Here is a 14,889-nt window from a genome sequence, read left to right on the forward strand (position 1 = left end):
TTAATTTTTTTGAGAGAGAGAGATTGCACATGTGGATGGAGTGAGGAGCAGAAAGACTTTTAAGCAGGCTCTGCACCCAGTGCAGAGCCCAACACGGGGCTTAGTCCTTTGATCCTGAGATCATGACCTGAGCTAAAATTAAGAGTTAGACACTTAACCAGCTGAACCACCCAGTTTCCCTAGTGTATTTTTAATTTCAGTTACTGAGTTCTTCATCTTTCTTTTTTAAATGTTTCATATCTTTTTGTTAAGCATCTCATTGACGTCCTTTACTCTTTTCTCAAATCCAGTGAGTATCTTTATGATTATTACTTTAAATCCCCTATCAGGCATGTTAATAATTTTTATTTCACTTAGGTCTCTTACTTTGATTTTTTTTTTAATAAACATATAATGTATTTTTATCCCCAGGGGTACAGGTCTGTGTATCGCTAGGTTTACACATTTCACAGCACTCATCATAGCACATACCCTCCCCAATGTCCATATCCCCACCACCCTCTCCCGTCCCCCTCCCCCCAGCAACCCTCAGTCTGTTTTTTGAGATTGAGTCTTTTATGGTTTGTCTCCCTCCCAATCCCATCTTTTCATTTTTTTTTTCCTACCTCCCCCCAACCACCCCCACATTGCATCTCCACTTCCTTATATCAAAGAGATCATATGATAGTTGTCTTTCTCCGATTGACTTATTTTGCTAACCATAATACCCTCCAGTTCCATCCACGTCATCACAAATGGCAAGATTTCATTTCCTTTGATGGCTGCATAGTATTCCATTGTGTATATATACCACATCTTCTTTATCCATTCATCTGTTGATGGACATCTAGGTTCTTTCCACAGTTTGGCTATTTTGGACATTGCTGCTATAAACATTCGGGTGCACGTGCCCCTTCGGAGCACCATGTTTGTATCTTTAGGATATATACCCAGTAGTGCAATTGCTGGGTCATAGGGTAGCTCTATTTTCAGTTTTTTGAGGAACCTCCACACTGTTTTCCAGAGTGGTTGCACCAGCTTGCATTCCCAACAACAGTGTAGGAGGGTTCCCCTCTCTCCGCATCCTCGCCAGCATCTGTCATTTCTTGACTTGTTAATTTTAGCCATTCTGACTGGTGTGAGGTGGTATCTCATTGTGGTTTTGATTTGTATTTCCCTGATGCAGAGTGATGTGGAGCACTTTTTCATGTGTCTGTTGGCCATCTGGATGTCTTCTTTGTAGAAATATCTGTTCATGTCCCCTGCCCATTTCTTGATTGGATCATTTGTTCTTTGGGTGTTGAGTTTGATAAGCTCTTTATAGATTTTGGATACTAGCCCTTTATCTGATATGTGGTTTGCAAATATCTTCTCCCATTCTGTTAGTTGTCTTTTGGTTTTGTTAACTGTTTCCTTTGCTGTGCAAAAGCTTTTGATCTTGATGAAATCCCAATAGTTCATTTTTGCCCTTGCTCCCGTTGCCTTTGGCGATGTTCCTCGGAAGAAGTTGCTGCGGTTGAGGTAAAAGAGGTTGCTGCCTGCATTCTCCTCAAGGATTTTGATGGATTCCTTTCTCACATTGAGGTCCTTCATCCATTTTGAGTCTATTTTCATGTGTGGTGTAAGGAAATAGTCCAATTTCATTTTTCTGCATGTGGCTGTCCAATTTTCCCAGCACCATTTGTTGAAAAGGCTGTCTTTTTTCCATTGGATATTCTTTCCTGCTTTGTCGAAGATTAGTTGACCATAGAGTTGAGGGTCTATTTCTGGGCTCTCTATTCTGTTCCATTGATCTATGTGTCTGTTTTTGTGCCAGTACCATACTGTCTTGATGATGACAGCTTTGTAATAGAGCTTGAAGTCTGGAATTGTGATGCCACCGATTTTGGCTTTCTTTTTCAATATTCCTTTGGCTATTCGAGGTCTTTTCTGGTTCCATATAAATTTTAGGATTATTTGTTCTATTTCTTTAAAAAAAGTGGATGGGATTTTGATAGGGATTGCATTAAATGTGTAGATTGCTTTAGGTAGAATAGACATTTTCACAATATTTGTTCTTCCAATCCATGAGCATGGAATATTTTTCCATTTCTTTGTGTCTTCCTCAATTTCTTTCATGAGTACTTTATAGTTTTCTGAGTATAGATTCTTTGCCTCTTTGGTTAGATTTATTCCTAGGTATCTTATGGTTTTAGGTGCGATTGTAAATGGGACTGACTCCTCAATTTCTCTTTCTTCTGTCTTGTTGTTAGTGTAAAGAAATGCGACTGATTTCTGTGCATTGACTTTATATCCTGACACTTTACTGAATTCCTGTACAAGTTCTAGCAGTTTTGGAGTGGAGCCTTTTGGGTTTTCCACATACAATATCATATCATCTGCAAAGAGTGATAGTTTGACTTCTTCTTTGCCAATTTGGATGCCTTTAATTTCTTTTTGTTGTCTGATTGCTGAGGCTAGGACTTCTAGTACAATGTTGAACAGCAGTGGTGATAATGGACATCCTTGCCATCTTCCTGACCTTAGTGGAAAAGCTTTCAGTTTTTCTCCATTGAGAATGATATTTGTGGTGGGTTTTTCATAGATGGCTTTGATAATATTGAGGTATGTGCCTTCTATCCCTACACTTTGAAGAGTTTTAATCAGGAAGGGATGTTGCTCTTTGTCAAATGCTTTTTCAGCATCTATTGAGAGTATCATATGGTTCTTATTCTTTCTTTTGTTAATGTATTGTGTCACATTGATGGATTTGCGGATGTTGAACCAACCTTGCAGCCCTGGAATGAATCCCACTTGGTCGTGGTGAATAATCCTTTTAATGTACTGTTGGATCCTATTGGCCAGTATTTTGGTGAGAATTTTCGCATCTGTGTTCATCAAGGATATTGGTCTGTAATTCTCTTTTTTGATGGGATCCTTGTCTGGTTTTGGGATCAAGGTGATGCTGGCCTCATAAAATGAGTTTGGAAGTTTTCCTTCCATTTCTATTTTTTGGAACAGTTTCAGGAGAATAGGAATTAATTCTTCTTTAAATGTTTGGTAGAGTTCCCCTGGGAAGCCGTCTGGTCCTGGACTTTTGTTTGTTTGGAGATTTTGATGACTGTTTCAATCTCCTTACTGGTTATGGGTCTGTTCAGGTTATCTATTTCTTCCTGGTTCAGTTGTGGTAGTTTATATGTCTCTAGATATGTATCCATTTCTTCCAGGTTGTCAAATTTGTTGGCGTAGAGTTGCTCGTAGTATGTTCTTATAATTGTTTGTATTTCTTTGGTGTTAGTTGTGATCTCTCCTCTTTCATTCATGATTTTATTTATTTGAGTCCTTTCTCTTTTCTTTTTGATAAGTCTGGCCAGGGGTTTGTCAATCTTATTAATCCTTTCAAAGAACCAGCTCCTAGTTTCGTTCATTTGTTCTATTGTTTTTTTAGTTTCCATTTCATTGATTTCTGCTCTGATCTTTATGATTTCTCTTCTCCTGCTGGGTTTAGGCTTTCTTTCTTGTTCTTTCTCCAGCTCCTTTAGGTGTAGGGTTAGGTTGTGTATTTGAGACCTTTCTCGTTTCTTGAGAAAGGCTTGTACTGCTATATATTTTCCTCTCAGGACTGCCTTTGTTGTGTCCCACAGATTTTGAACTGTTGTGTTTTCATTATCATTTGTTTCCATGAATTTTTTCAATTCTTCTTTAATTTCCTGGTTGACCCATTCATTTTTTAGAAGGATGCTGTTTAGTCTCCATGTATTTGCGTTCTTTCCAAATTTCCTCTTGTGATTGAGTTCTAGCTTCAGAGCATTGTGGTCTGTAAACATGCAGGGGATGATCTCAATCTTTTGATACTGGTTGAGACCTGATTTATGACCCAGGATGTGATCTATTCTGGAGAATGTTCCATGTGCACTAGAGAAAAATGTATATTCTCTTACTTTGGATGGAATGTTCTGAATATATCTGTGATGTCCATCTGGTCCAGTGTGTCATTTAAGGCCTTTATTTCCTTGTTGATCTTTTGCTTAGATGATCTGTCCATTTCAGTGAGGGGAGTGTTAAAGTCCCCTGCTATTATTGTATTACTGTCGATGTATTTCTTTGATTTTGTTATTAATTGGTTTATATAGTTGGCTGCTCCCATGTTAGGGGCATAGATATTCAAGATTGTTAGGTCTTCTTGTTGGACAGACCCTTTGAGTATGATACAGTGTCCTTCCTCATCTCTTATTATAATCTTTGGCTTAAAATCTAATTGATCTGATATAAGGATTGTCACCCGAGCTTTCTTCTGATGTCCATTAGCATGGTACATTGTTTTCCACCCCCTCACTTTAAATCTGGAGGTGTCTTTGGATCTAATGATTTTCTTGTAGACAGCATATTGATGGGTTTTGTTTTTTTTATCCATTCTGATACCCTGTGTCTTTTGATTGGGGCATTTAGCCCATTAACATTCAGAGTAACTATTAAGAGATATGAATTTAGTGCCATCGTATTGCCTGTAAGGTGACTGTTACTGTCTATTGCCTCTGTTCCTTTCTGATCTACTACTTTTAGGGTCTCTCTTTGCTTAGAGGACCCCTTTCAATATTTCCTATAGAGCTGGTTTGGTGTTTGCAAATTCTTTCAGCTTTTGTTTGTCCTGGAAGCTCTTTATCTCTCCTTCTATTTTCAATGATAGCCTAGCTGGATATAGTATTCTTGGCTGCATGTTTTTCTCGTTTAGTGCTCTGAATCTATCATGCCATTTATTTCTGGCCTGCCAGGTCTCTGTGGATAGGTCCGCTGCCAATCTAATGTTTTTACCCTTGTATGTTACAGACTTCTTTTCCCGGGCTGCTTTCAGGATTTTCTCTTTGTCCCTAAGACTTGTAAACTTTACTATCAGGTGATGAGGTGTGGACCTATTTTTATTGATTTTGAGGGGTGTTCTTAGCATCTCCTGGATTTTGATGTTTGTTCCCTTTGCCATATTAGGGAAATTCTCTAATTTCTCTAATATGCCTTCTGCTCCCCTCTCTCTTTCTTCTTCTTCTGGAATCCCAATTATTCTAATGTTGTGTCATCTTATGGTGTCGCTTATCTCTTGAATTCTCTCCTCGTGGTCCAGTATTTTTTGGTCTCTCTTTTGCTCAGCTTCTTTATTCTCTGTCATTTGGTCTTCTATGTCACTAATTCTTTCTTCTGCCTCATTTATCCTAGCAGTAAGAGCTTCCATTTTTTATTGCACCTCATTAACAGCTTTTTTGATTTCAACTTGGTTAGATTTTAGTTCTTTTATTTGTCCAGAAAGGGCTTTTATCTCTCCGGAGAGGGTTTCTCTAATATCTTCTATGCCTTTTTCGAGCCCGGCTAGAACCTTGAGAATTGTCATTCTGAACTCTAGGTCTGTCATGTTACCAATGTCCATATTGATTAGGTCTCCAGCTTTCGGTACTGCCTCTTGTTCTTTTTTTTGTGGTGAGTTTTTTTGCCCTGTCATTTTGTTCAGATAAGATTTGCTTTCTCCTCCTTTAGAATTTTGCTGTTCTTGGTGAGTGAAGTTGGTCTTGGCTGGGTTTCTTGTTGATCTTCTGGGGGAGGGGCCTGTTGTGGTGATTCTCAAGTGTCTTTGCCGTAGGCAGAATTGCACCACCCTTGCCAGGGGCTGGGCTAAGTAATCTGCTCGGGTTTGCTTTCTGGAGCTTTTGTTCCCTGAGCGCTTTCCGTAGAGTTCCGGAGGACAGGAATGAAGATGGTCGCCTCCCAATCTCTTGGCCTGGAGGAGCCGAGTGCTTGGGGTTCCGCTCCTCAGTGGCCCTCAGAGAAAAGCGCCCAACCGCCCCGCCTCCCTGGCCTGCGTTCGCGCTGGTAGGAAAGCGGTCAATTGCTGGCACTTGGAGAAATGCGCCCGGTCGCTTCCGTCTCCATGACCTCCGGCTGCGCTCCGAGCCCACCCAGCCTGCGACCGGCACAAGGTAATCCTGGGCTGAGAGCTCACTCCTCGGCTTTGTCGCTGTAGCTGGCTTCCCCGCTCTAATACCTGCGAGCTCTGTGGCACTCAGACGCCCCCGGTCCTTCTGTGACCCCGTGGGACCTGGCGTTATGCTCACCCCGCCTGGGTTTCCCCCCGGTTTAGCCTCTGGAGCGATGTCCCTCCGTGGAGCCGACTTTTAAAAGTCCTGATTTTGTGCTCCGTTGCTCCGCCGCTTGCTGGGAGCCGGCCCCTCCCCCCGCGGTCTGTCTTCCCATTGCTTTGGATTCACTTCTCCGCAGGTCCTACCTTTCAGAAAGTGATCGATTTTCTGTTTCTAGAATTGTTGCTCTTCTTCTCTTCGATTTCCTGTTGGATTTGTAGGTGTTCACAATGGTTAGATAAGCTGTCTAGCTGATCTCCTGCTACCTGATGTCGTCTCAGCCTGCTACTTCTCCACCATCTTGACTCCTGAAAGCTTACTTTGATTTTTTTTAAAAAAGATTTTATTTATTTGAGAGACAGAGATCTCAAGTAGGTGGAGAGGCACGCAGAGAGAGAGAGGGGAAGAAGCAGGCTTTCTGCTGAGCAGAGTGCCTGATGTGGGGCTCAATCTGAGGACTCTGGGATCATGATCTGAGCTGAAAGCAGAGGCTTTAATCCACTGAGCCACCAAGGCACCCCTCTTACTTTGATTTTTGTCCTGTTCTTTCACTTGGGACATATCCTTCTGTCTCCTTATTTTGTTTAACCCTCTATGTCTGTTTCTGTGTATTAGGAAATCCAGCTACATTGCCTACTCTTAAAAGCAGTGGCCTTATGCAGAAGAGGTCCTGTCGTGCCCTAGATTGCAAAGTCCCCTGTGCACCAGAACCTGGGTTCCAGTGGTGTCTTGTGTGTTCTGTGCACCCTTTTGTTGTGGCTGAGTTGCTTTTGCCTTTAGTCCAGTTGTCTGCAATGGCTCTCTTTGCCTGTTGTGGGCAGGATTTGGTCCCTGTGTTGTTTGTGGGTCAGTCTGGGGCTGCTCTGGGCTTGAGTTGAGTCAGGCCAGGCATTTTCCAGAGATGTAGTAGCATGGAACTGAAGGGTGCTTTCCCTATGTTGTCCCTGAGAACCTTTTGTTGGTGAGCGGGTGATGGGGACTGCAATCAGACCAGATGTCTGTCCCCAGCCCATTGCTGGGGCTATAGTCAGGCAGAATGCTGTTATCCTCCCCTCTTCCTGAGGTGGTACTGGCCCCTATCATGGCTGCTTGCACACTGCCAAACTCGTGGCACTTCTTTGGATGGGCTTTGGCCAAAGCCGTGTTGGAGGGAAGTCCATAGGAAATGTGTGGGTGGGCACATGGTTAGGAAGGTTTAAGCAATTCTTCTGTGAAAGGAGACCTGGATCCACTTTAGAAAACTCCTGCCACAGGGCTGGGGAGGCAGGTATATAGGAGAGCATGGGGAGAGGCATGCTGTTAGCAAGCAAGATAGAGAGTGTTGATTCTAGCCTGGTTTCCATAGGTGTGCATATATCTAGGCTGGGATTGGGAAGAGAGAAATTATCCCTGCCAGTTCCTTTGTTCCTGGAGGAGTCTCCTAAAGATTCTTACCCCTCCAACTCGTACTCTGAGATTAGTAAATAACTCTCCCTCCTGTATGCCCCAGGTGTTTTTCAAAAACTGCTGCTTCTTTTGTTTTTAACCCTTTATTTTTTAAATTAAATTAAATTAAATTTAATTTTTTTCAGTGTTCCAGAATTCATTGTTCATGCACCACACCTAGTGCTCCATGCAGTATGTGCCCTCCTTAATACCCACCACCAGGCTCAACCAACCCCCCACCCACCTCCCCTCCAGAACCCTCAGTTTGTTTCTCAGAGTCCACAATCTCTCATGGTTCATCTCCCCCTCTGATTTCCCCCAACTCACTTCTCTCCATCTCCCAATGTCCTCTGTGTTATTCCTTAGGCTCCACAAGTAAGTGAAACCATATGATAATTGACTCTCTCTGCTTGACTTATTTCACTCAGCACAATCTCTTCCAGTCCCATCCATGTTGATACAAAAGTTGGGTATTCATCCTTTGTGATGGAGGTATAAAACTCCATTGTATATATGGACCAGATCTTCTTTATCCATTCGTCTGTTGAAGGACATCTTGGTCCTTTCCACAGTTTGGTGACTGTGGCCATTGCTGCTATGAACATTGGGGTACAGATGGCCCTTCTTTTCACTACATCTGTATCTTTGGGGTAAATACCCAGTAGTGCAATTGTGTGGTCATAGGGTAGCTCTATTTTTAATTTCTTAAGGAATCTCCACACTGTTTTCCAAAGTGGCTATACCAACTTGCATTCCCACCAACAGTGTAAGAGAGTTCCCTTTTCTCCATATCTTCTCCAACACTTGTTGTTTCCTGTCCTGATAATTTTGGCCATTCTAACTGGTACAGCTATGTATAGAAGAATGAAAGTCGATCATTCTTTTATGCCATACACAAAGATAAATTCGAAATGGATAAAAGACCTCACTGTGAGGCAGGAATCTATCAAAATCCTAGAGCAGAACATAGGCAGTAACCTCTTCGACAAAAACTGCTGCTTCTATGCTGTATCTCCCTGGTTCTTTAGGGGTGGGGACTCGGTTTCTTATTGCCCTTCATGCTCTTCAGAGCCCAGCCTGCTGATTTTTAAAGTTCTAGGCATTAAGATCCACTGCTTATACAAATTTAGGAAATTAGGCCCCTCTGGTTTTCAAAGCCAAATGTTATGAAGATTTGTCTTCCTCATGCAATATCCCCAAGTGTGGAGTGTATGATGTGAGGGTCTGTTTATCTCCCCTCCCCTTGCCTGCTGTATCCCTCCCTCCCATAGACCGTTACTCAGGTCCATTTACTTCCCAGTTGTGTCTCTTTCCTTCTTACCCTCTTCACTGTGACCTCTTCTCCACATTTAACTGTAGAGAGCCTGCCAGTTGTCAGTTCATTTTCTGGGTTACTTACACTGATGTGGGTATTATCTAGTTGTACTCCTGGGACAAGATGAGCTTAAAATCTTCCCTGAGGGTCCCTATGTTGAGTCTTTCATTGATGAACATGGTATCTCTCCCTTCTATTTGGTCCTCTTTGATTTCTTTCTTCAGTATTTTGTAGTTTTCAGTATACGGATTCTGTACATATTTTTTTAGGTTTACATTTAAGTGTTCATTTTCTTTGGCATGATTATAAATGGCATTATGTTTTTAATTTCATTTTCCGTGTGTCATCATCATTATATAGAAGTGTGATCAATTTTTTTATATTGACCTTGTATCTTATAGCTTTGTTGAGTTCACTTGTTCTAGGAAGGTTTTCTGTTTTGCTTTTGTTTTTGTAAATTTCTTGGTATTTTCTACGTAGATAATCATGTTATCTGCAAATAGAGACATTTTTATTTTCTTCTTTTCAATTCATTGCCTTTTGTTTCTTTTATATTCTTTATCAAGTGAAAGAATTTCCTCTTTATTCCTAGTTTGCTGAGAGTTTTTATCATGGATAAGTATTGGATTTTGTCAAATGCCTTTTTAAGATACAGGTTTTTCATGTTCCTTGACAAATGTGAAAGCACTTTATTTATCAAAACTGAAAAATTTTCCCTATTCACACCTCCCAGGTTTTCCACTCAAGTCCTATTTCTGGTTTGAGAAATGTGTCTGGTTCAGAACTGATTGTCAGTGGGGTAGTGAGGATTACATTAACTGATTTAGACTGCTGTGTCTTGGATTATCTACATTGTCCACTCTTGGAGTTTTTTAGAACATCTTAGGTGACTTATCCACATTTGTGTGTTGGTGAAGCTTTAGTAACCAGCTCTCGGCGGTAAGGAAAACCCCTGATTTGTTGATTTGCGTGATATAAATACTCCATTCATGACTAAGTTAACATTGTAATGTCACTAAACATGGAGTTGGGGAGAGATGTGCCCAGCTAGCTTTCATGAATGGGATAAGCCAGATCCAGCATACTACCCCTTATATATAACTTAATGTAACAGTGGTAACAGCCACGCCTAATTTGAACTTTCCCGGGTACTTAGTTTTCCAGACTATTATAGGATTGTTACATGCTTTTCTCCCAGCAGTGTTAAGAGTATATGAAAGAAAGGATTGGTGATCAATTCCACAGGAATGGAAGTTAATGACTAGCAAGTACAGGGTTTTTTTTGGCGTGTATCAATAGTTTTGTTTTTTGCTGAGTAGTAGTCCTTGAGATGGATGTACCACAAGTTTTTTAACTTCACCCAGTGAAGGACGTGAGTTGTTTCCATTTAGGGGATGTTAAGAATAGAGATATTATGAACATTCATGTACAGGTTTTTATGTAAACATGAACCTTTTTTTCCCAAATTCTTTTATTATCCTTCTTCCCCTCCATCCTCCGCCAAAAATATCTGAAATCCAGGAGTTGTATTTTCTTTGTCTTGTCTTCTAAATCCAATTTAAGATATAAGGGAATTACTAGAGAAGTACATTTGTCTAATTCTATCCTTAGAAATGATATATTACAATTTTAAGAGAAGTTGGCATTGGAAGCTCTTGCTCTGAATATGGATAGGACTTGATGCACACATTAATTCTGACAAAATGTCTTTCAGTGGTTGTTCATACAGAAAATGTCATGGCGGGGGAAGGGTGGGGGGGGGACAGGATTGACACTTTTCCTGCTGTTCTACTAACTTTTAGGACCTGCTGATATCTTCATACCCTCAGCATGAACTTCTTCTGTTCTACTTCCACATCAAGGAGAATGAAGACTTTCTAAGCAAATAAACTGCTGGGAACCCAACACCACATCCTGCACGTATGTGGCCAAGGTGTCCCAGTTATCCACTTTGAAGTGCATCTCAGATGTCCGTGTTGACTGACACGTGGCTGGCACCATGACTATATGGATTTTCATTTCTCTGAAGCACTACCTTTTCGAGGGGGCAGAATTGCTGAGTGATTAGCAGTATGGGTCAAGGGCAGACAACGGGGTTAGGAATCTAGCTCTGCTGGTTATTAACCGTCAGACCTTGGGGAAGTTCTGTTACTTCTTTTGTGCTCAGGTTTATAATTTGTCAAATGGGGATAATAATATTTACCACATACAGTTACTATGAAGGTTAAATGAGATAGCATGTGTAAAGCTTTAAGAAAAAGTGCTCGGACGTAGTAAACTCTCAGTATATCATCATCATCGTTGTCGTCGTCATCATCACGCATATTTTGGGAGTGCAGAAGAATCCCAGGGCCCATTCTCTCTCTCAGGGGCCACTTGCTTCTCACCACCTTGGTTCTCCCTTCCTTGAGTGGACTCATAAGCCTTGGGGTGGGTGGCTCCTCAGTTCACAGCTCCACTTGTTGGGAACTCTGCTGAATATAAGAACTTTCAGCCCTTTTGAGCTCTGTATTGGGTTCCAGAGGTGCTATTCCCTCCTCTCCCAGGGCTGACCCAGCACACAGGTCACAGAATGTCATGGAGGCAAACAAGCCAGCCAAGCAGACTGTAACTGTGCTCTTGGTAATCACCTTCCTCCAGGGTTACCTGTTACCCACTCTGCTCCACCTCCTCCCACACAGCAGGCAGTCACTGCTGCCCAGCCCAGGCTCTCCTCTCAGCTTGCATGCCCCTAGCCCCTGGCACTTGCTCCAGTGGGTGGTGGGGGTTGTGGGGGGGAGCTGTTTCCGGCTCCCAGCACCCCACCTTGTTTTCTTTCTGCATCCTCTGGAGGCCTTTCCTCTCCAACCAGTCCAGACTCACCACCCCTTGGCATCACCTTCAGCTCAGGGATTTGGGTTTTCTTTACACGCAGCAGGGAACATTCTGTACATATTGGGGTGCCAGTGCTTCACCCAGATCCTATCAGGTCCTCTCATTCTCACCAGCCAGCAACTCCTTAAGGCTGAAATGTATTCATCTTTCTGTCATGCTAAGACCCAGTAGAGTGCCTTTATATAATATGTCAATATTTATTAAATGTATGCTTGAATAACTGAAGAATTTCTTGAAAGCATCAGTGGAAATGTCCTGGTCATATGGATAACCTAGGGATCAGCCTTCTGCTGGAAAGTTGGCCTGTGGTCCTTGCAGTACTCCTTGGCTGCCGATTTTCCAACCGTAGCTTCACACCTGTTTCATTTTACAATATTTATTGGGAAAGCATTTTAGCTACATATTATAGTCAGATATCATCCGTGACAAGCCATTTTCCTTGAATTATCCCAGAGAGATGTATTTCTAAAGGCGTCCAATGAAATCATCCAGATGCTTCCTGTGGCCAGCTGGACCCGGCAGCCACATTTAGTCCTTGGACTTCAATACAGAGTGGATTGTGTTTTTAGTCTACTCCAAGCAGCGAAGTTGCCACTAATGCTCACACTAGTAATCGAGGCTTTAACAGATCCTACCAAGTAAAAGTAACAAGGGAATTTACAACCATGATTTCGGTAAATTAAGTGAGATAATACTGTGCCTGGCTCGCAGGAAGCAGCCAGTAAGAGGTAACTGTCATGACTTTGGACACCACTACCAAGAACTCTTGCAAGTAAATGTCATCAAAGAAAGGTAGGGGCTGGTAGGGAAATATATTTTCAAGGGTTAGTAGAAAATAAGGTCTTATAATACTTTGTTTGATGTTAGGAATGAGGAACATAATGGTGAAAAAAGAAGACCTTTTAATAAAAATTAAAGGGATAAAAATAGAGGAGTTAGAAGAATTGGGAGAAAGATAAATAGCAATGTGCATTTCATAATCTGTGTATAAAAACATGAATTACATGCTTATGCACTCACCCTGGAAAACTTCCCACACTTCATCAAATCACATTGTTTCAAACCGTGATTCTGAAAACTTTGAGATACACCAAAACAACATCTCCAGAAATGTTATAAGTGGAAAATTGTGATTACATCCTTACATAATTATTTCAAAGGTTTTTGAGTGGATGCAGAAATCTCCTTTGAAACTTAAAGTTATGAAACATGTACTACTTAGCTCTGTGATTGCATTTTGGCTTTCAAATACTACCTGTGATGTTATCAAGATGCCTAAGTAAGCTCATGGGGCTTGTGTAGGGAAACTTTCATTAACTCTAAGATCTGGACCCTTCTGCCAAAATACCTTTTCTTGGCTTCTATATTGCCACTATTTCTTTGCTTTTGTTATTAAATAAGAAAATACTGATTTTGACCTGTTATATAAACTCAGTTATCAGCTTTGGTTTTAGTAAAGCCTTTCCAGAAGAGCACTTTATTCTTACTAATTTTAGATGTACCATCTTTTATAACTTGCATTTGTCAGCCTGGAAATAGAATTTTATAGCATGATGCCTCTTAATGATTATCTTTTATTCCTGGGTGAAGAGAATGCTGATTCTTATATAGCCTAGGATCAGTAGTGGTGGTCTTGGAGGAAGAAAAATTTAACATGATTTTAGCAGCCAGCCATTCTAGGCCATCAACTGAGAGAGAGCCATAGATGGACAAGGTTGCTGCTGTTGCTTAATTTTAAAAAAATTTAATTTTTTAAAAACAACTTTATTGAGGTACAATTGGCATGTAAAAAGCTGTGTATACTTAGTGTGCACAACCCACTGCATTTGGGGAGAAGTGTACAGCTGTGAAATCATCTCCACCTTCAAGGACATAGATGTATCCATCACTTCCTTTTAATCCCCGTTGTTGTTGTTGTTGTTGTTGTTGTTGTTGTTGTTGTTGTTAGTTATTTTATGCATATGTGTGTGTGGTTGGAGCACTTACCATAAGATATGCCCTCATCAGAATATTTTAAGTAAACATTGTAACAGCATTGTTAGCTGTGGGCATGATGCTGGAGAGCAGCTCTCCTAGATGAGGTTTTATTAGAGCAAGATTGAAGGACAGTACAGATGGAAGAGAAGGTAACCACAGCCCAGAATTTCCAACAGGGACTGCTTAGGTGGGGGCGGGGACACTGTGCTGGTGACACTGTGGGGAGTAGACCAGTATCACATCAGACTGAAGCAGAGATGAATGAGGGTCACGAGGGACAATGAGTTTGGAGCCAGTTTTGCCCTGGGTGGGAGATAATGGCATGGCTGGATGACACCTCCCCATGTCTATCCAGCAAAATGATGTCAGCATTTTACTCTCACAAAAAGCTAGAAATGAATAATATTTTGCTTTAGAAGTGTACCTCTAAGATAGTTTAAGGGATTTTTAAATAAATACATCTGGAGCACAGGCAGTTGTCATAAAGGAAGATAATTAGTAAACTGTCCTAGCTTATTCCATAGTACAAGGAAAATCCAAATCCCACCCTCCCCCGATTTACTTGCTGGTGAGAGCCAATATATTTACATATTTCACTTGCATTAAAATTTCAGTAACTTTAAAAAAAAACATTTTATTTTAAGTGATCCCTGTACCCAACATGGGGCTTGATTTTATAACCCTGAGATCAAGAGTCCCATGCTCTACCCACTGAGCCAGCCAGGCACCCCAGTAACTTTTTTTTTTTCTTTAAATCAGGGAAACAAATAACAGGAGAAATCCAGAAACATTTTTTTCAGAGGTTGGCAAAACTGTTTTTAAGTGAAAATCAAAGACTTTTTATAGTTTATCTCAGTGGATTAAAATTAATGTGAACTTATCTTTTTGACACTTACTCTATCATAGCAACATATTATTTAGCACAAAAAACTTTCTTGCTTTGGATTTAGAAGCAGTACTTAAACAGAACTGCTAATTGACACTTAGTGAAAAACAATTTATGATACATTTTATTTTCTCATTGCTATAAAACTGCTTTAAAATAATGAGGCTCATGAAAGGATATGACCCAGACCATAAAACGTACTTATTAGAGTTGTTTGATAAATCACGAAGGATAGATTCTCACCTCTTAATAAGTGTAAGACACTACAATGTGAGAGCAGGGCAGAGATGGAGCGTGGCGGGTCTCCAGGCTGTTTGTACTGCTTGCTTGCA

This window comes from Martes martes (genome assembly GCF_963455335.1).
Source record: "Martes martes genome assembly, chromosome: 7".
In the NCBI taxonomy this organism is placed as follows: Eukaryota; Metazoa; Chordata; class Mammalia; order Carnivora; family Mustelidae; genus Martes; species Martes martes.